A 23,128-nucleotide genomic window follows, 5' to 3' on the forward strand; every position below is an offset into this window, starting at 1 on the left:
TGATATGTAACAGAAATAGCACTGCAGATAATTTTTTTTAAATTAAAAAATTTTCTTTTTTTTTTTTAGTTGTTGATAGATCTTTATTTATATGTGGTGCTGAGAATCGAACCCAGTGCCTCACACAAGCCAGGCAAGTGTGCTACCTCTGAGTCACAGCACCAGCCCACTGCAGATAATTGAGAGAAGAAAGTGCTATTCAATAAAACTTTCTGGAACTTTTGAGTATCCATATGGATAAAATTGAAATTAGATTCTCACCTCCCACAAAACACAAAAATCATTTCTACTTGATTAAGTGCTTGAAATGTAAAAAGCAGGGATTCAATACTTTTAAAACAAAATATAGAATATCTTTCTAATCTTTGAATTTCTTAAGCAAGACACATTAACTCATGAAAGAAAAGACTGACAACTTGAAAAATTGACACCTGAAAAATTAAGGCTTTTAAAAAAAATGGCAGAAAGAAAATGGAAGTCAAGCCATACTCGGGAGCCCTTGGCTCAATTCCCACTACCACAAAAAGAAAATGGAGTATATTTTAACACACAGAAGCAGAATATGCAGTGCAGGTCTACCAATCTGTGGGATAGATTACCACATACAACTGAAAAAAGGTAAAAGACATGAGCTGGTATTTCACCAAAGAGAAAAAATGTTTAGTGTCTAACCATAATAACTAGAGAAAAGGCAAGTAGGACCATGGTTAGACTAGGTTTCCCAAAATTAAGAAATCTGACCACATCAAGTGTTGGAGAAGATGAGAATAAATGAAAATGCTCTTATGCTGCTGGTGGGAATATTTGTACAGTCACATGGGAAAATATTTGGCATTATCTTGAATACTTTTTGATAGATAAAGGGATTTTTATGAAATGTTCATATGGACTCATTAAAAATGGAAACAGCCCAATAAAAATTATGGAATATTGTATAGTAGTGAAAAATGAACATGCTCCAATTATGTGCTTATACGATAGATCAATCTTAAAACAGTACGTTGAGTAAAAAGAGCAAGTTTCAGAACACTGTTTAGTATGATATCCATTCTAAAGCTAAAAAAGAAGCTTTGCCAATATATTATTCAGTTATGCATATATATGTGATAAAATTACTTTGAAAGAGAATAATGGCATAAATTCAGAATAAACTCACGCTGGGGGAGGGGGTAGAGCTAGGAGGAGGTAAGGACCTGGGATAGGGAGAGCACCAGCAGTGGATAAAGTTTAGTGGGCTGGGTCATGAGTGCACTTGTTATGTTGCTACATAGCTTACATATATGTTGCATAAATTCTTATGTATTTTTCAATGTTATGTTTAAAAATCTAACAAATAACGAGGAGAGAGATATGCTATTTTTATTAACTGAGTTTGCAAAATTTTAAGAGGACATTAAAGAAAAGTGAAACAGTCCTTCTTGTACATCAAAGCCAGCAGTATAGACTGGTGCAGACTTTTAGTTAGCTCTCTCTCTAAATACATACATGTGCATGTGTGTGTGCATAGATTCTACCGTGTGAAGCCATAAACACGCTAAATTCTGTCTCTCAATAATTCTATTCCGGGGAAATGAAGACTTTTAAAAAAATCCTGAAATTTTAAAAAACTTATGATATAAAGATATAATTACTAAGTTCTTTTCTACTTTAGGGGCATGTCACTTTCTCTTGAAAGGCTATTCCCCTACCACACATCCAAAGCCCCGTGGAGAACTCTCTCCCCTCCAAGGTAGATACTCAACCCTTCAAGTTTCTATCACCATCATCTTATTTATTTCTCCACACTCCTTGCACACATCTGGAATTGCCTAGGGCATAAATTTCCTGAGAGCCAGGACTGTAGTCAATGTGGCTGTTGTGGTCACATTATGCTGGTGTAAAGGAGGTGCCCAACAAACACCTCTTGAGACATAAATGCCTAGTAAAAAAAGAAATGGATTTTCTAGGACAAAATTGGTCAAAATGTGGAAGGCCCGAAGAAATATACCCGCACGGTGCAAATTTTGTAATAATGCTTAATTTTTTTTGTCAATACTTACTGTTCTCTGGAGAAATGCCTGTCTGAGATCGTCGATAAAATGCCCAGGGGAGTCTCATTGTTAAAAAGTCTCTCTCAAGGTCTTCTATGATTATGTTTTTAAGAAACTATAACATAAAATGACAAGTGGATTATCTGGGACATTAGGAAAACTGGTTTGTACATATCAGGGGTCCCAAGAAAGATCATTTGTGTGCTATAGATTGTGTTAAAATCTATGCGTACACTTTTCGGTAGGTTTTGCAATAATCACTGCTGTTTATTCCATCATCAGTACATAAAACAAGCAAAGGGAAACAAGAACATGTTTTTAGATACACAGTATTTTACTTATAGTCCTAAATTAATGCCACGTTCTCGAGAGACTCATAATGCATTTGAAATTCAAATAGCATAAAAGAAGATTGCAGTCATTTTTATTTTACTGATGTTTCCTCTGTAGGAAACATAATTGCCTGGGGGAATTTACCTTAGGTCTAGGAACAGAATCCATGATCTTACATTATTTCCCATCCTTCATGCCACCAGAAACCAAAACGTAGAGCAGACTCAAACGGGAAGAAAAACAGAGCTTCAGAGCGAATGTGAAAGAAGAGTTTGTATCACTGAGGCAAAACCCAGCCAGACCCGGGGTCTTTTCAGGATATCAACTATAGGACTCTAAATTGCAGTTGAATTTCAGAAGAAAAAATGAAGCCCTTAAGCTCTAGGATATCAGAGTGAAGGGCAGATCACAGGCAGTCTTCAAGGACCCTAACCAACTGTGCAATCGACGCTGGGGAGGGGTGCCATTTAATAACTCTTTTTTATTATTATTATGATAACCACCCTTTTTGGTCTTCTGTATTATTTCAATCCCTGTTTACATTTTTAAAAAGTTGTGGCAAAATATACGTGACATAAAATTTATCATCTTAATAACTTTTAAGTGCCCAGCTCAGGGGCATTAAGTACCTTACAGTGTTGTGCAGCCATCACCCACCTCCGTCCACCTGTGGAACTTTTTCAGAATCTCTAGCTGATGACACACCATCTCCCAGCCCCTCCCCTCCCTCAGGCCCTGGTAACCTCCATTCTACTTTCTGTCTCTAGGGATCTGGCTACTCTTGATACCTTAGATGAGTGGAGTCGGGAATCCTTTGTCTTTTGGCGAGTGGCTTAGTTCACTCAAGGGTTATTCATACTGTTGCGTCATCAGAATTTCCTTCCTTTTAAAGGATGAGTGAGGTTCCCTTGTAGGTCTGTACCACATGGGCTTCTCCATCACACGGAGTTCTTCCACATTTTGTGCTGCTGTGAACCTAGGTGTACAGATGTCTGTTTGAGCCCCTGCTTTCGATTCTTTTGGGAGTATATTCAGAAGGGGAATTGTTAGGTCATTTGATACTTGTATTTTTTTATTCTGTTGAGAAACTATTCTACCATTCTCTAGAGCAGCAGTACCACTTCAAATTCCCACCTTCGGTGCACAAGGGTTCTGATTTATCCGCATCCTTGCTCCTGGTTACATTTTATACAAGAAAGTATACCACTGGAACATGTTTACTTCATTTTAAAAAATGCTATCAGCAGCTGGGGATATAGCTCAGTTGGTAGAGTGCTTGCCTTGCATGCACAAGGCCCTGGGTTCAATCTCTAGAACCACCAAAAAAAAAAAAAAAAAAAAAACCATCATCATACCTTCCTTATTCTTTTCTTTCTCTTTCCTACTCTCATATATATGTTTCATGTTATTATTTTTTGATTAAAAGCTCTGGATTTTGTATGGGTTTGGTTCTGGGGAAGGGTATAAAGAATAGTCACACCACTAAGACAGAGCCTTAAGGTTAACGGCCATCATAAATGATATCTGTGTGGCTCTACACCATACAAAACACTTGTATTTATTACCTCTTTGATTCCTGTCCTAAAGGTAGATAATATGGTTTTCATTTTTTCTCCTTTTATAGATAGAGAAGCTGGGATTCATAGAAACTAAGTAATCTGCTCTGGTTAGAGAGACACTGTCATACTGGAAATAATATCTCTGATTTGTTTTTTTTTTTTTTTTTTTGCTTAATATGTTACTATGGTGGGAGGTGGAACTCAGGTGGTCTGTGTGCTGATCTCATGTTGCTCCCTGGACCCTCACCATCTTTCCCACTCTATCTGGTCACTCCTCGCTCACTAGCACCTTCTGTGGACCTCTGTGGCTAGAATACACTAGGCTTTCTGTCTTTAAGTTCAGTCAGGGTCTGGAGGCCTCTGGTTGACTTGCCTCATCTCAGCTCTTTTTCTTTCTATCTATTTATCTTTTTATTTTTTTAAACTTAAAGAAAACTCTTTTCTCTTTTTTAAAACTTTATTTCATATGTAATAAGTAGGATTTTTGAAATTCTAATTTGTTATATATGACAGCAGAATGTATCACAATTCATATTACACATATAGAGCACAATTTTTCATATCTCTGGTTGTATACAAAGTCTCAGAAGATGATATACAATCAATCAACAAATATATGAAAAGATGTTCAACATCTCTAGCTATTAGAGAAATGCAAATCAAAACTACTCTAAGACTTCATCTCACTCCAGTCGGATTGGCAGCTATTAAGAATACAAGCAACAATAAGTGTTGGAGAGGATGTGGGGGAAAAGGCACACTCATACATTGCTGGTGGCACTGCAAAATGGTGCAGCCAATATGGAAAGCAGTATGGAGATTCCTTAGAAGACTGGGAGTGGAACCACCATTTGATCCAGCTCTCCTACTCCTCAGTCTATACCCAAAGGACTTAAAAACAGCATACTACAGAGACACAGCCACATCAATATTTATTTCAGCACAGTTCACAAAACTAAACTGTGGAACCAACCTAGATGCCCTTCAGTAGATGAATGGATAAAGAAAATGTGGTATATATACACTATGGAATATTATTCAGCAATAAAATGACATCTGAAGGTAAATGGATAGAGTTGGAGAATATAATGCTAAGTGAAGTTAGCCAATCCCCCCAAACCAAATGCCAAATGTTTTCTCTGATATAAGGAGGCTGATTCATAATGGGGTTGAGGGGGGAGCTTAATATGTTACTATGGTGAGAGAGGATTAGACACACACTAGAAAGGGCAAAGGGGTGGCAGGGGAAGGGAGGGGGCCTGGGGGGTAGGAAAGACGGTGGGATGAGATGGACATCATGACCCTAGGAACATGTATGAAGACACAAATGGTGTGACTCTCTGATTTTTTTTCCAGTATGGGGATTGAACCCAGGACCTTGCACATGGTAGGCAAGCTCTCTACCACTGAGCTATGCCCCTAGCCCCATATCTCTGATTTGGCCCTTTTGGTTCCTTTCCTATGCCATGATGAGACTTCTCCAGTCCACTGTAGAGGCACAGGCACGGAGACCAATGTGGTTATTCTCCTGGATACATGGCTAGATATTTTAGGGGCAAAACAACCCCAGACTCAAACACTTTAAAATGCTGGATAATAGCTTATTAATATCTGTAATGGCCATTGCCTAGGGACCTCTGTAAACCCTGTTGGTCCTGCTATTAGTGCCAGGGCTGCTGCAGCAACCAGCAAGAGGCTTAGATTAGTTTACCATCAGCATAACCAGATGACACCACATCTTGATCCCTCCTGGCCATCTCTTCTGTGTTCCTCCTTAGGGAATCTCTGGTGTTATGGCAGGGGTTACCTTACACATGCACATTTTGAGCAGTGGATGAGTTAAAACTTGCGGACCACCCTTAACCACTAGGAAACAGTTAAAGAGTATGTCATCTTCCTTTTATCTCCCAGGAAGGCTTTCCTAAGATGCATTCCATAAAATGTTCTTCAAAAGGCCTGGGACAATCTGGTACCTTTCATTCTTAGCAGTGACCAACTCAACACTGTATCTAATATTAGTTTGCCCTCCTTCCATGTTCTACCATTCTCTGTATAGCTGCTTCTCAGGTTCACTTGCCCAATAATTGAACACACACTTCTAGTGGACTAGACGGAGGCACAGGTAGAAGCTTTGCAGAAGGTTTAGCTTTGAATGACTTGGGGCCAAAATAATTATACAGATTATGGCAGGGCTACCTGGGAGACTGAAGGCACAGCCTCATGTGGTCTCTCATTTCTAAGTCTGGCTCCAGAGGTGACACAAGTCAGGTCCTGAGGTCTTGAATGGGGATGGGGGCTGAATAGCCTAGGTATTTTGATCCCTGGTTTTGCTTGAGCTATTTGGATCTGTAGAAGCAGTCCTCTCCCTCTAGCTAGGGGAGAGAAAATTCTGATTGATTTCCTGTAAACATCTCCCCTAAGGCAAGGGCCTCCAACATTATGCTGTGGTCCTTACCTTATGGCCACACTGTCCCTCTACTGCTTCCGGACTCAGACCCACAGTCACCTTTCAGCGCGGCCTGACAGAGCTGGGGTTGTGGTTCAGTGGTGCCCAGCATGGGTGAGGCACTGGGTTCCATCCCCAGTACCACATAAAAAAACTAAATAAACAAAATGAAGGTAAAATAAAAGGAAAGAAAGGAAAAATACAGACCTCCCCCTAGGAAGAAAAAGCTCATACACACACACACACACACACACACACACACACACACACTCCTCCGTATCTGCAATGTTCACATACATAAATTCAACCAACTTTGAATTGAAAATATTTTTAAAACATTGCAACTGTACTGAACATGACATATTATTTTTTGTCATTGTTTCCTAAAGAACACAGTATAACAACCATTTATATGACATATTAGGTATTACGAGTAATCTAGAGATGATTTAAAAGCATGTGGGAGGATGTATGTAGGATATACACAAATACTGCACTATTTATTTTTGTTTTTAATTTAAAAATTTGAAATGTTTCTCTAACTTGTCTGTCATCCTTGTGCAGAGGCCTGGCTAATCTTCTCTGTTTCATTCCAGTTTTCGTATATGTGCTGTCAAAGTGAATATTACTATGCTGTTTTATAGGAGACTTGAGCATCCACAGATTTGGGTATCCATGGGGTCCTGCAACCATCCTCTTGCAATGACTGAAGGATGACGGAATTTTGTGGCAGAATGTGCCACTGGCTGAAAGTCAGTACTGTGTGGTTTGTAGTATCTCTAAAAGTCTCATATATTGAAGACTTGGTACCCAATGCAGCAGCACTCACAGGTGGGGTTTCTGGGAAGTGATTGGATGAGAATGGCTCTGATCTGATCAGTGGATTAACTCATCCATAGCTGAATGGACTGCAAGGAGGTAGTGGGAACTGGTGGTAGGTGAGGCATGATTGGAGGGAGTAGGTCCCTGGGGATGTGTCCTGGGAGGGTATTTCTTGAACCCAATTGCTCTCTTTATCTCTCTGCTTCCCAGGGTGCCATTATGTTCTGCTTGCCTCAGGTCCAGTGAAAGGCCTCCATACCTGAAACCTGACACCACGAGCCAAAGTAAATGTTTCCTCCTCCAAGTTGTTCTCAGGCATTTTGTCACTGTGATGAAAAACCAACGTGTTGACTACATAGGTCCGAGACACAAAGGATGGGAGTAGGATTAGGATTAGGTCCTCTCATCAATACTCCCAGTGACCCACTCCTAATCTGTGCTTCCTTTGAAACCTGGGATTTGCCGGGTTAGTGACTGACTCCTTGTCATCCTTACAAAGAACTGGAAGCTACCACCCACCATCCGATCACTTCGAGCTCCCCAGGTCAATAGACCAGTATGCAAAGGAAAGAGTTTTTAGTCTGGCAGAGCCATTGACACTGGTTATTATGAGAAGCTAAAATTATTGCTGATCAATGGGGGCAAAAAGGAGAATATCAGAGTGCAGGGGACTCACTGGGCATCTTTTGGTATTTTCACACTCAGCAATGGCAATGAATGGACTATTATTGCAGTCACGGCTCAACAGAGGCAAGGCAACTGAGGGTCCAGGTCTCTTGGGGAGGAAGGTCAGGGTCCCTCCATCTGATAAGCAACCTTGCCTGGCCAAAATCCTGGCAGAGGCAAAGAAAATTTGGAAATGGAAGTAGAGGAAGAAAATGTTGGTTTTCATTACCTTCTAGGAATCAGGTACAATGGCACAGATTTTGACTTGTTCCTCTAGCCAACTGCTCTTAAATCTTTTTGGAGATAACTACTGGCCACCACCATGAAGGTGGATGGATTGGACTTAATGGAAAGCAGAGGAAATGTGAATGGTGCAAGACACATGTCTGAGATGCATTTTATAGGAAGCCAGCCAAATTGAACCTATGTCATGTGGAATAGTGGCTAAATCTATGATTTTCAATGTTGTTTTTTTCTTCCTTCTTTTGGGGGGATCACTTCCCAAATAAACTATCTACACACAAGTCTCTGTCTCATGTTGTGTGTTTAGGAGAACCCGGGGCATTTATAATGCATTTTAACACCTAGTCAAACTCACTAGAAAATAAGCTGAAACCAGAGTGATAAGTACTCAATTAACAGATTGCTAGGAGCTTTAGGTGTTTGACTGTTTTAGAGGTGGGCTAGGTCTTTGCTTTATGCAAAGAGAAATATTCAAAATAGGACCTCCACATAGAGCCTCTGTGGGCTACATCATCAGTGAAAGGGTGAGTTATGAAAAAGACCCATTACATTTTTATTTTAAATTTTTTCCACATTTTTATTGGTGCATTATAGATGAGGTGGGATTCATTGTTGCATATTCATACATACACACAATAAAATGATATAATTTGGTCAATATCATTCCTCAGCACTTCTCCCCCTCCCTCCCTCCCTCCTTCCCACCCCTCGCTTTCTCTCCTTTACCGATCTCACTTTGATTTCCATGAGACCCACCTCCATTTTTTATTTCCCTTTTTCCTCTCTAGCTTCCACATGTGAGTGAGAACACACATCCTTGACCTTCTGAGTTTGATTATTTTGCTTGACATAATCATCTCTTGTTCCATTCATTTTCCTGCAAATGACATGATTTCATTCTTCTTTATGGATGACTACAACTCCATAGTGTTTATGCACCACATTTTCTTTATCAATTCATTTTTAAAAAAATGTATTTATTCTAATTAGGTCTAGATGTCTGCAGAATGCATTTTGATTCATTGTACACAATTGCAGCACAACTTTTCATTTCTCTGGTTGTACATGTAGTAGCGTCGCATCATGTGAGCAGTCATGCATATACCTAGGGTAATGATGTCTATCTCATTCTACCATCTTTCCTGCCCCCATTTCTCCTCCCCTCAATTCCCTCCCCTTTGTCCAATCACTGTTCCTTCTTTTTTCCCATGACCCCCCACCCCACTCGTTCCCGTTATGAATCAGCATCCACTTATCAGAGAGAACATTCAGCCTTTGGTTTTTTGGGATTGGCTTACTTCGCTTAGCATGATATTCTCTAACTCCATCCATTTACCTACAAATGCCATAATTTTATTCTCTTTTATATCCATTCATTTTTGATGGACACCTAGGCTGGTTCCATAGTTTGGCTATTGTGAATTATGCCCCTATAAACATGGAAAAACACGGATCAGTATAGTATGATGACATTAGTTCTTTAGGTTGAATACCAAGGAGTGGTGTAGCTGGGTCACGTGGTGGTTCCATTTCTAATTTTTTGACTAGTGATTTCCAAAGTGGTTGTAACGATTCACAATTACACCAACAGTGTGAAAGTATCCCTTTTGCTCCACATCCTCTCCAGCATTTATTATTATTTGAATTCTTGATGGCTGCCATTCTGACTGGCACGAGATGAAATCTCAGTGTAGTTTTGCTTTGCATTTCCCTAATTGCCAATGGTGTTGAACATTTTTTTTTCATGTATTTTTTTTTCCATTTGTATTTTTTCTTTTGAAAAGTGTCTGTTTAGATCTTTTGCCCATTTATTAATTGGGTTATTGGACTTTTTGGTGTAAAGTTTTTTGAGTTCTTCATGTATATATTAGACCTGATTTCTCTGCCAGAGAGTAGCTTGCAAAGATTTTTCTCCCATTCTGTAGGTTCTTTCTTCACATCCCCAATCGTTTCCTTTGCTATGCAGAAGCTTTTAAATTTGATGCCGTCCCATCTATTAACTCCTAGCATTATTCCCTGAGCCTTAGGTGTCCTCTGGAGGAAGTCATTGCCTGTGCCTCTGCTGGTGTGTTGACCCTATGTTTTCTTCTAGGAGTGTCATAGCTTCTGTTCTAATTCTATGTCTTTGATCCATTTTGAGTCGATTTTTTGTGCAGGGTGAGAGATAAGGGTTTGGTTTCATTCTTCTACATATGGATAACCAGTTTTTCCAGCATGTGTTAAAAAGGCTGTTTTTCCTTCAATGTGCATTTGGTCATCAAAGACCATATGATTGTAGATGTGTGGGCTTGTCTCTGAGTCTTCTATTCTGTACTAGTGGCCTATGTGTCTCTTTTAATGCCAGTACCATGCAGTTTTTGTTACTATAGCTCTGTAGTATAATTTGAAGTCAGGTAGTGTGATACCTCCAGCAATGCCGTTTTAGCTTAGAATTGCTTTGGCTGTTCTGGGTCTTTTATTAAGAATGAATTTGGTTTTTTTTCTAGTTCTTTCTTCACATCCCCAATCGTTTCCTTTGCTATGCAGAAGCTTTTAAATTTGATGCCGTCCCATCTATTAACTCCTAGCATTATTCCCTGAGCCTTAGGTGTCCTCTGGAGGAAGTCATTGCCTGTGCCTCTGCTGGTGTGTTGACCCTATGTTTTCTTCTAGGAGTGTCATAGCTTCTGTTCTAATTCTATGTCTTTGATCCATTTCTAGTTCTGTGAAGAATGTCATTGGTATTTTGATGGGGTAAGATATTAAATTTTTTTTTTTAAAAAGGAAACTTACAATTTTATGCTGGTTGTGGAAGGTATAGAGAAGTTCAGCCTAGAGTTCCTTTCAAGTACCTGTCACCCCAGCTGTTGGTAATATTGTGAGGAAATGGATTGTGCCTCCTTCAATGCCTGCCTGGCCTGCAGAGGGCCCCTCACTAAGAGACTCCTACCTTCCCCAGGGAGTCAATATCCAATCGCAGCTCCAGGAGGGCAGATATCCAGCCATTCAGTCCAGCCTGGGACAGCTCTGCTCATGTCCTCTATGCAGCGGGAAGAGCTTAATCACTGCCCCTGAGGGAAAACACCGTGGTCTGTAGAGCTGCCAGTTTCTGTGATTTCAACCTATAAATGATATCATTTCAAAATGACATCACTGAACGTGTGGCTGGGAATAGATGTGAAACAGAACATACCATGTGGAATTTCTATGATGCACGTATGCTAGCTGTAAATAAACTCAAGAACCTACTTTACCAGTCATGTGGTAATTGAGAAGTGAGGAGTTCTGAGTGTTTATTTCCAATGTTTTACACACACACACACATACACACACACACATATGCATACATATAATTATAGGTTTATATAATCTCTAATATGACTCTGTTTAACAACTGGCCCACAAAATTCCTAAAAATGTAACAACTGGCACTGGTGAGCTGGTAGGATCAGGCTTTAGCACCCTGCTCCATATATTTTCCAAAGTTCCCTAGGGACTTGGCTGAGGCTATCAAAGTCACAGTTCAATCTCTCCCTCTATCGAATCCTGGTTTCTGACCCTTTCCACAGATATGGACTCAATAACTTTTCTGCTGTTTGGTCAGCCTGTCTTCTGCCCAGATGTCACCCATGACTTTCCTTGTGGTGCTAGGGACCCAACTCAGGGCCTCCTAACTCTCAGCCCCTCATGCAAACCTTCGATGCTCTGTACCACATTCTCTTTGTCTACTCTCTGCCAGGTTCTGACGGGTATACCTCCTGAGCTGGGCTGGAGTTTACTGCATCCTACCTCAAGGATGCTGTCAAAGGGTCTCTCTGTTTTTCTAAAGCTTTGGGACTTAAAGCCCCAAGGCAATTCCAGTCAGCAGAGAATAGGAGCTAGAGGGTAAATGCTCAGGCTCAGGACTTTGAAATAACCATTCAGGGAGGACGTTCCTAGCCTCTCAGAGATCACGGTGGTATTGTACACCTGCGAACCTGTTGCCAATGAGAATGGTCTTTCTATTACCTTTTCATGCTTTTCTGTCTCAGAAATCTCAGTTCTGTTACTCCTACTTCCTCAGATAACCTTCCAAAGTAAACTATCTGCATTTGAGTTATTTTATCAGACTGTGCTTGGGGGTTTGGGGGAGGACGTCCACTAAGATACCTGCTGATTCCAGTTTTTCTCCACGGAAGAATATTCTGTGCTTCTTCCCGTAGTTTCTAAATATAGCTGAATGTTAAATACAGTAAATGTTAAAATGGCACTTATATTGAAAATAGGGCACCATAATTGATAGTGCTGGTTTGGGACCTCTGAGAAGCAGATGCCCAGGACTTAGATGTGCAAAAGATATATAGTTGGCTATTCATATCTGCAGGTCCTTATCACTGATCACAAATGTCATTAGGCCTACGGTGGTTGCATTTGTACTGAGTATCTACTTTTTTTTTCTTGCAATTATTTTCTAAATAATACAGCACAACAACTATTTCCATAGCATTTACACTGTGTTAGGTATTATAAGTCATCTAGAGACGTCGGAAAGTCTATTGGAGGATGTGTAAGAGTTCTGTGCAAACGCTATACAATTTTATCTAAGGGACTTGAACATCCTCATATTTTGGTATGTACAGTGGGTCCTAGAATAAATTTTCCAGACATAGAATAACTGTGTTGGATAAACCTATATTAGGAAAAAAATTGTGCGGGAGGGAGAGGGTGCATAAGTCTGGCATGTGAATGAAGAGAGGGTGGGGAAATGATGAGGGAGGAACAGCTCCAGGTGACTCAGTCACAAGGGAGCTCTGAGGGATGGTGGGAGTTCTGGGAGCTTGCATCAGGCAGAAATGGTGCAGCTCTCATGTTCTCACCATGCTCAGTATGGGCTGGGAACAGCTGGGGTACATGTGATCCTATATGAATACCATGTTGGATCCCAAGGTGTGACAATTAGAGGCAGTTAGTTATGCGCTTGTGATCTGAGACCTGTGGGAGTCACCTTCCTAATGCCACAGAGACAAGTGTTTCCACCTAGAAAGTAAGGTATGGGGCCATCACTGTAGAATTTGCTAAGTGAGGTTTCTGTCACCTCAACTCAAACTGAATTGATCAAAGAGAAGGATGGGAGTGAGACTGACAGGATGTCAGGGAGAGGAGGGAGAGTTCACCTGCTTTATGTGAAGGAAGGCATGCTTTCGGAGAACTCCTTGGAGAACCTGGTATGTGTCACTCAGAGTGTGGGGACACTTGAGCCAGAGCTGCTTGAGAAACTTCAAGGACAGAGGCCAGAGTTGTAAGTGACCAGAGATTGAGGACAGTGAGCTGCAGTGTCTTCAGCGTGCACTTATAGAGTTTGATGGCCAAAATGTGGGCCAGAGCAGATGTAAAAGAAGGCTTCTGGTCTGCCTACCAGGGCACTGTGCCCTTCAGTGGGTGTTTTTGAGCTGGACCAACAGAGAGGAAGCTGAAGAGGAGGCTGCAGGGGCAGGACCGGGCTCCACCGCCACCTGGATACAGGCTTCACCAGTGGAGGGGACACAGAAATGGGAAGCAAAAGTTAGCAAGGGGGGTGGCTTCTCCACACGGGCTTCTGGGCTTGGGTCAGGCTGGTGAATGTTGGGAGGGAACTGGAGAAGGCTAAATGGATGGAGATTAAAGTTGATGTGGATTGGGCCAGACTTTGCAATACCAGCAAATCAGAATGTTTATTAACACCTGAGAGACAGGAAAAGCTATCAAATCTGCCCTAGATTCTTCCAGAGGAAAAGTGAAATAGGATAGAATAATTGGAAAAGACAGTAGTGTGAAAAAGTACTAGTTCATGATTTCCCTTTACCATGTAATCCAGTTTATTAAGAAAAAGAACTGGTATAAGAGATTGCTCAATAATCTGAAAAAAAGACACCCCCTAAACGAGAACGACAAACAAAAACCAACTTGTGCAGAGATGGGCAGATGGGCACCATCATTCCATCTTTATCATTGTGAATTTTTATTCCATTGTGTTTTGAACCCAGAGGCTCCAGTCTCACTTGCTTTTTCAAACCTTATAAGCTGCACTGCTTAGGGGAACCACAACATTTCAGGTAGAACTGGGTCTCTGATAATAATAATAGTCATTAATTTATCTATTTACTATAAGTGCGGTCAAGGCTTGCTGGAACCCTCCCAACAGTGCGTAGGCACATTTGGTGCTTATGAAATGCAGAAGTAAGCCTGCTTTTAGAGAAACGCCTACCTATTCTGCAAGCCCTTTCAGAGACGGCTTTGGGCTCCTGTAAATTAGGAACCCTGTGCATGTAATGAGAAGCTGCTCCCTCTTCTGTCCTAAGCGGAAAACCGCAGATCCCACTCCTCTAAGCACCCCGCCCCGTGGACACCAACTCAGTCTTACTCTTTCTTTTCCCTGGTGTCTCCTGAAGCTTGGGGACAGCGCTGGCCAGGGACAGGGGCCGGTGCCGCGCCCACCGCTCTCCAGGAGCTGGAGCTGGACGGCGCGCGCGCAGGAGCGAGCGCAGAGTGGCCAGCAGAGGGCGCCGAGGCTCCCGGCGGCGGGGCTGCGGTCTGTGGCGCGGGGCGAGGGGCGCGGGCCGGGAGGAGGCGCCCGGGGCTCGGCTTGTGCATCTCCGGGCGGCCAGGAGGGGGTGCGCACCTCTGTCGTCCCGCGCCGCCTCCCGCGCGGTCGGCTCGCCGCCCGGCCGCTGTCACAGCGGACGGCACCTCGCCGGCCAGGCGTGCGGGGTGCGCGGCGCGCTCGGCGGCTTTGGCTGGGCGGCTGCGGGACCCGCGGCTTGGTCTTTGTCCCGGCAAGGCGTCCAGAGCATCAGTCGCTACCGCGGCCGACGCGACGAGCGCCCAGGCGTGCTGCCGGAGGTCCCGGCCCGGGTGCCCGGCTGCCCCCTGCTCCCGGAGCTGGGCGGCGGCCTGGGCGTTGCCTGAGCCGAGGTGAGTGCGGGGGCGCGGAGCCCAGCGCAGCCGCCGCGGGCGAGCGTGGGCGGGCGGAGGTGACAGCTCACGGGAGCGTCTCCAGGTGCGGGGGCGCCCCGCGCCCTCCAGCAGCGCCACCTCTGCTGGCTCTCTGGGCAAGTTTGTGGTCCCCTTTTGCGGAAATCTTGACCGATCAGCCAGGAGTCCAGACATGACGGTTAATTGAAAACTCCTGCTGGGAAGGAGGAGGAGGAAGCGTGTCCAGCATGAGAGTCGTCTTGAGGGCAGTGGTGGACTCGTGTACCTCTTTCTGATCCAGGTGAGCGAATCCTCTTCTGCATGGTCCGGCGGGATTGCGCTGGTCTCTGGCGCCTGCCTTCTGGATCCGACCAGGAGACAGGTGCAGAGTTGGGGTTTGAGGCGGCCAGGCTCCGGGCAGCGCAGCATTTGTGGGCTTTTCTGTCATTGGAACATTCATTCTTTTCTACCCACATCACTTGCTCCGACTGAGACATTGCAGCCCATTTGGCACCTTCGCGGGCTGCCAGGTTGAACACCCCCAGCTTCAGAAGCGATGGTAGGTTGGTTAAAGCGACCCCCCTCCCACCCCCAGTGTTGGATAATTTGGTCTGTGTCTTCGTCTTAATATAGTATGAATGTGTTATTTCCTCGGAGCTCCCCCCCACCCCCATTCTGAGCCTGTGCGCAGAAGGAATTTCAGGCTCACAAGTGATGTTACTACCATTCTATTTTAAATACAAACACGGGAAGAAGTACACTTGGCGAGATACCAAAGGAGCCTGTACTCCCTGTTATATAAGTGCTTTAAAAATATTTGCTCATTGGTAAAGTTATGAGTGATTACCAGAGCATCTGAGAAGAGCGCAGGAAGTCAGACCTGTAATTTCTGCTTCAACCCAAAACTTTCCTTGAAGATCAACATGACCTTAGGGAGGGAAATCCTTTTCAGATAATATATGGCCCTTTAAAAGATTCATTAGGTTGAACTGTCAAGGTTTAAAACGCAAAACAGGTTTTGTAAAGTCTGTTATAAAAATTGGTGAGAATTCTTTTGACTACTCACTGATAGTGATAGAATAGATCACACGGATTTCCTTTATGACTTTGAAACTATTGGATAAATTTATTTTGCCATCTGATGGAAAATGAGTAATTGTGAGTTTCCAGTGACTAAAGATTTCTCTCCTTCTCTTCCCCTCTGCTCTTAGCAATAGTTATTCTTTTCAGGTAAGAAGAAGACACAAGTAGAAAGCATCAAAGTGATGCCCAGGCACCCCTTTTGCCACCCTGGTATTCTGTTCTAATGGATTTGGGGTAATGCCTTGGCATCTCTTAGCTTAGTAGCTCTCATGGGGATTCTCATGTGTAGCCAGAAGTGACCCCCGTTGGAGGGCACTGTTTCTTTTAATTTGTTACTTTGTAGCCTGAGGTGTGGCTACAGTGGTTTAAGGTAAGTAAAAAATGTGGGGTTTGAAACATGAAAAGAGAAAAATGGTATTGAAAAGAAGCCACGTTGATGAATTTTAGCATGTGTACTTATGTATTTGATCTAAATAATTTTTGACTTTTTTTTTTCCCGTCAAGAATCACTGATGTTTATCAGGGAACCATAATCCCATGTAGAATACTTATGGGAGTCCTAAGGGGGGTACAGTTCACTGAACAGAGATAGCAGTTAAAGTTGAGTAGTGGTGCCAGAATATTCTTTTATGTTTACATGATAAAATAATCAAATCTCATTAAGAACTATTTTTTTTTTCCTGCCAAACCCAAAACTTACCATGTGAATGCAGTATAAACTAGCCAATTAAGTGTAAAAAGCTTTTTACTGTTTTTAAGGTTGGAAGGAGATCTTACTGCTGAGTCTGTTTTTGTTCTACCTTATGTAATTTCAAATCCAAACCTGGGAGCAGATCTTATGCTTTGTGGTTTATGGTAGGCTTATGTAAGAACTACAACTGTGCTTTTGGTATTCCATTAAATTCCCTGTTTTGGCTATTACATAATTGACACGGAACTAGGCTGTTAAAGCCAAAATCCGGGGAAGATGCACAAACTCAGTCCCACATACACACACACAGTTTTATAATGAATTGCTGCTGCCAAATTAGAGGGAACAGCAGGGATGGTGGTTTGTGAAAGGGAGATAAGAATAGCGTCTGGAGGATTGATGTAATAGAGGACTGTTATGCTTAGTGATTCTCTAGAGATTTGAATGCTGCAGTAGAAACCTCTCCCGTCTTTTCTATCTCCCAGCAGAGGGGGATTGACTGGGAAGCTAATGAATCCTAAGCTTCAGGTCCCGCACCCAGGCGTCTTTGGAGGCCAGGGGAGGGGCACATGGTCACAGCTAAGTTTGCATTTGTAGTTTGAATTTTTTTAGATGGGGAGGATGCTCCCCCCATCCTGCAGTTATATATCTAAGGTTCCACAAACCCTGAATCTCCTCCTGCCTCCAAGTTATGTTCAAATGCTAACTTACAAAATTGCCTTTTCTTATTTTAAGTTTTTTTTTTTTTTTGGCTATGTATGAAAAGATAATAAAAGAAAAAGAAATCGGGGCCAATGTTGTAGTTGGCCTGTCGAGAAAATGGAGATTGCTCGAGCCTAGGATGGTGTGGAACTCCTGAAATCAGGACATTACCTGGAGGGAGAACCAGCTCAGTGCCTTGTCATCTTGCACGAAGGGGAGTTTTTTGGCTCTGAATATGAGCCAGAGGTGGAGAAGAGCAGAGTAGTGGGCGGGGATGGAACAAAAGTGGGTCAAAACTCTTCCACATCTCAGAGGCAGGCTGCCAAAGGGGAAGGAAAGGAAAAAACAACTACTAAATGTTTCATTAATTAAAAGTTAATAGGAACAGATAATATCAGATCCACAGGAGACCTTTTTATAAGCTCCTTAGCTCTGTCTCTGGTAGGAACTTTAAATAGTGAGCAGACACACTCAGACCTAGAAAATATTCCACAGGAGACAAAGCAGGTCAGTAGATGAGCTGTGAATCAACTTGTTCCGATGAGCAGTTTTTATGAGCAAGTGAGTGTCTTCTTACATTCATCAACCAGGTTTGTGACAGTAGCTGAAGAGTTGAGGACTTTCCCTTTTCTCCCAAATGCTTTCTACTTTGTATGTGAATTTGAATGTCTTCAGATCCTTTCTTCTTGACCCTTCCCATCAATGCATGTACCTCATGGACCCTATCCATCATCCATCATGCACCTGTCAGTCATTCACCACCCTTCATCCATCTACCCATTACCCATCCATCCACAGAGACTCTCTCCTCCACCAGACTTTAGTGGGGTTCCCCCTGTGAATGCTTTTTTCAGCTATCTTTGACCATCGTATGCCACTTTTATAATGAATTATTTTGCCCTCCCCATGCACCCAACTAAGGGACTTGAAAACTCTCTAACATGGTTTCTAGAAGCCCAAAACCATGAAGTGACACAGTCCCCCATGAGCTCCTGCCTAGAAAAAGTCAAAGTTGTCCTCCAAGAATTTAGCTTCTGTTCTAGCAAACATATGGCAGAAGAGTCTTGGCTTCTTTTCTTAGAATATTCATTTAAGAAAGAAAACAAAAACCTACAATTGCAAATCCTTTCTCTGTCCATTTGCCATGTACACGTGTCTCATGTGGCCCAGGAGTGTCTTTCTCAAAGACCTAAAAAGCCATTTCTTTGAAATGTGCTCCTCAGGAAGGATAGGGCTCTGTTTTCACTCTCTGAATGAGAATAGGACCTAACTTTGGCAAGTGTTAGTTAACAGATGCAGAGGGCCTAATTGTGTCAACACTGGCCACCCACTTCACCCGCTTTTCAGAAGCTTTGACCTTTCCCTTTGAGCTGTCAGTCATTCCTCCTTACTCATTCTCCTTTTAAAGCGCACAGTCACCTCTGCAGGACCAAAACGGAGCTCACTTCTCAATTGAAAGCTTTGTCCTATGAGTACTGGATCAAATCTCTCTTTACTGCCTTTAACTAGTGTCTAGATTTTTTCCCCCTTATTTTATTTTATATTTTTTTGTGGTATAAGGATGAACCCAGAGGTGCTTAACTACTGAGCTACATTCCCAGCCCCTTTTCATATTTTGTTTAGAGACGGGGTCTTGCTAAGTTGGCTTAGTGCCTCACTAAGTTGCTAAGGCTGGCTTTGAACCTGTGATCCTCAGCCTTCCAAGCTCACCACAGCACCTGGCTTCCCCTCATTTAAAAGAGACCATCTGGCAAATACTTCTGAGTGTCTATGTGTGCCAGGCACTGTTGTAGGCATTGGGTAGAGAGCAGTGGACAGATCAGACAATAACTGTGTCCCTGAAGAACTTCCAGTATAATAGAACTAGATGAATGAAGTCAGATATTTAATATCTCAGGTAGGGATGGTACTTTGGAAAAAAATAAATCAAAGGTGGGAGAGGAAGAGTGTGAGGTAGAGAACTGTGATTTCAAGTAGGGTAGCGGGGGAGAGCTCACTGAGAGGGGATGTTGAGCTGGGCCCAAAAGGTGATGGAAGAGTGAGCCACATGGATGTAGGGCTTCGGGGGATGGCAGTTGCAGGCCTCTGTCAGGATGCAGCTGGCACTCATGAGGGGTGCAAGGTGCTGTGGGCAGCATGGAGGGATTTTCATGCTAATGTGCAGATCAACTGTCAGCTTGTCTCCGCCAACACCCCTTTCTCCTCCCCACCACCTGACACTGTGTCAAAAGCTGGCGTTGCTCTGGGAGCCTCAGGTCCTGTGGTGGCCAGGAACCAGGAGCAGCCAAGGGCTGCTCTAAGGGCATCTGGATCCAGCCTGGACCATCATCTAAAGAGGAGTAGGGAGGGAGGTTGTGTGTCTCATGGATGGCTCCCACGGGTCTGTCACCGCATCGGGACCAGCTGGCAAGTTCCATTTCACCTTGGAATCCCTGCAGCCCCCCTAGGAATACGTTAGAACTGTGACAGAAAGATAGAAGAAGGATGTTGACAGTGGGATCCTCGCTACTTTTCCCTGAGGAGTGTCTGAATACCTGGAATCCAGAGCAACTTTCTGAGTAAAACAGAGCCAGAGAGAACCTCCTGGCCCAGAGGCAGCTTGAGTCAGAGAAATTGCTCAGTGGCTGACGGAGGCTTCTGGATGCCCGCATGAGTACCTTACGTGTGATAAGACAAACACGCACACACGCTGCACATGTGTGGACCTGGCCTGGACTCTCATGGTTCTCTCAGCACAGATGGTGAAGAAGCCATTGGGAGTAGAAACCTGCCTGGTTTTAGTTACAGCCTTGCTGGACACACAGGGCCACATGGGTGGGACAGGGGTGTGGGATATCTGTTTAGTTTTCCAGGCCATTAGCTTATAACTATCTTTAAACTTCAAGAACCAAAGAAGAAATCTTCCATGTGGAAATTTTCTGGATTGTTTTCTGGTAGGTAGGGAGCATCTTAGCAGCTTGACCCAGCACGTTTGTAGGTGACATTAGAGAGGTGGCACTTATGGGAGACTGGTGTTCTTGCTCCTGTGCTTGTCATCACTTCATGTGGCCTCTTTGTAAGTGTCTCTCCCATGCCTTATCATGTTTAAAATATGAAGGATTCAAGGCTCTTCCTGTGTGGTTGATATTCTTTAGCTTTTTTTGAGTGGACCTTCTAATTGCTTTTGTTACATAACCGATTGGTTTGACATTTTTATTGTATAACATAACTAATTGATATCCCGGAATCTGTTGATTTTAAGACATCATCATGTTATTTTTCAAACTCTTATTCATTCTAACCTTCTTTGAGATTCTTTTCCTTATATTTTCTAAGTAGTAAGTAAATAAACGATCAGATGAATGAATAAATAAAATAAATGATTATGCTGGTCTCTTATTTCTAAAGCCCGTTTTATCATCAGAGTTTAGATATAAGGAGAAGAGCTTGTAAATTGTTAGTTCTGTCTGTTGCCAGTTTTTAAGATAAGATTGATTGTCTTTCAGGCAAGTGTACTTTCATTGTCCCGGAGAGGATAGGTGGTATGACCCCTTAAGACTTCTCTTTATTAGTCTTACCATCCTTAGTGTACCTAGAGGTCTATTGAAACAGTAGGTTTGGTTCCTGTAGAAAAACAAAACAGTGTTTACAGTCATTTTCGTAAGTCAACAGTGTATGTGATTAGGGCCAAACCAGTATAAATGACAGGTTGATGGCAACTTTCAGAAGATTTACTGACCTGAATAAATTAAAATCCAATGGAGTGCCTTAACTTTTATAAGGATTGTAATAAAGCAAATAAATTTGTCCAGAAAAAGGCTAATACCGATTCAGTGATTTTCAAAAGCACAGTGGAGAGAGTATGAAGTTTGGAGCCATGAATTACAAGAAACGACAATAAAGCAACAGAGGCAAATGGCACACACCTAGTGGAGAAAGTTAAATTTCCACACTTTACTTGACTGCTACTGCAAAATACTAATCTGAAAACTTAATATGAACACTATCTCTGTTGATGACAGTTTAGGAGAAATAATCTCAAATCATCCAGAATTAATTGCTTTTGTACTAAGCTGTTTGAAATCACTCCCTCAAAATAGCTTCTCGACACAGGCAATCTTTCCCTACCCATGAATAATTTTATTCTCAGGTTGGAAATTTTGTCATGTATTAAACCAAACACATATTTTTTTTGGTCCTAATTCTTATATTACAATCAGTTTATGTTCAGAGGAAGTCAACTTGAAAACTGAAATCATGAAGCAGAATAATTTTAGTTGAAACTGACTTCTCTAAACTTAATGCATTTTCTGTCGGTGTTCCATGGTTTCTTAGGAGGTTTGTATGGTGGATGTGCCGAACATTCCATTTAATTTCCTGAGTAACACTAGTGAGATTTTTTTTTTTAAAAATCCCACATTGCATTAGTTTAACTGACAACTAGTAATGAATTTTTTACTGAGTTACCTAACTTGCCTCTATTACTAGAGTTATGAAGTTATTTTAGTGTAACTGCATCATTGTCTTATACCTCCAAACTCCGTACTGAAAGTCTTCTGCTAGAGTTTAAGTTTATAATATCAAAAATAGCCCAAGATATTGCAATGGAATATAAATGTGAGTGAGAACTAGTATCTCAGTTTGGTGAATTAGATAAAAAATGTGATCTGAAAATCACCATTCTCTGGGTCATCTCTAGTGGCTAACTCTGGCACTTGACTCGGGCACAAAGTTTGAGAAGGTACTAAAAAAATTCAGAAATAAAAACTAAAATTTTAATGTAATTAATAAAAATTTATGTAAAATGTCTATAATGAACAAACTTCCAAAATTTTAATTGAAGCCAAGATTATATTGGAGCCTGACACCAAAGGAAAAAAAAAACAGTGGTACTGATCTCTCATTCTCTTTGAAATTTTGATACTTTGCTCATCATGGATTTATTTTTTGCTTTAATTTTGATTAAAAAATATTGATTCAAATATTGATCTCAGAAGCACATCTGTGATGAAATAAAAGATATTCTGAAAATCCTCCCTATGAAATTGACCAAATTACATGCATGTACAAATAGATTACAACGAATCCCACTATTATTTATAATTAAAATGCAATGAATAAAAAAATTAATTAAAAATTCTTCTTCTGCATATCAGCAATGGGAAAACCAGTAAAAATAAAGATAAAGCTATTTTTTGAATTGTAAAATTAACCAAAAGCTTTCAACAATATGAGGAGTATTTTTTCAAGAAAAAGGATTGAATCTCAATGAAAACATTGAACTTTATGGCATTTAAACTCACCTTATTTCCATTCCCCCCCACCCCCACTGCTCCATCTAGCAGTATCCATATGCTGAAAAATAACCTAGAAGGCATTCAAAGGGATGGAACAAATTTGCAGCTCTCTAAAAGCCCTGTTCTCAAGAAGTTGTTACTGTGTGGCCTGTCTGGCAGCTTTCTGAAAATCTTAATCTCTTAAATTTGTTTTTATTTAACCTACCTAGAAACTCATTCTGTATGAATAGCCCTGAGGCATTTTTGTTGAAAAAAAATTATCAGCAATTGTTTCACATGTAACTGCCTGAGGTGGTGGTGGCAGTTGGGGTTAGCAAGAATTTAACCACAAAATTTACAAGAAAAACTGGGAAAGGAGATATCTAAGA

The 23,128-nt window shown here is 41.9% G+C and overlaps 1 non-coding gene across 1 annotated transcript; it reads right to left on the bottom strand.

The window, feature by feature from the left end:
- Positions 1 to 6,887: 6,887 nt before the first annotated feature.
- LOC113182493 (U6 spliceosomal RNA) lies at positions 6,888 to 6,997 on the bottom strand. The gene has a single exon (XR_003300740.1). It is a non-coding gene; the product is annotated as a U6 spliceosomal RNA (small nuclear RNA).
- Between the last annotated feature and the right edge of the window lie 16,131 nt (positions 6,998 to 23,128).

The sequence above is a fragment of the Urocitellus parryii genome, chromosome 2 (genome assembly GCF_045843805.1).
Source record: "Urocitellus parryii isolate mUroPar1 chromosome 2, mUroPar1.hap1, whole genome shotgun sequence".
Taxonomy (NCBI): domain Eukaryota; kingdom Metazoa; phylum Chordata; class Mammalia; order Rodentia; family Sciuridae; genus Urocitellus; species Urocitellus parryii.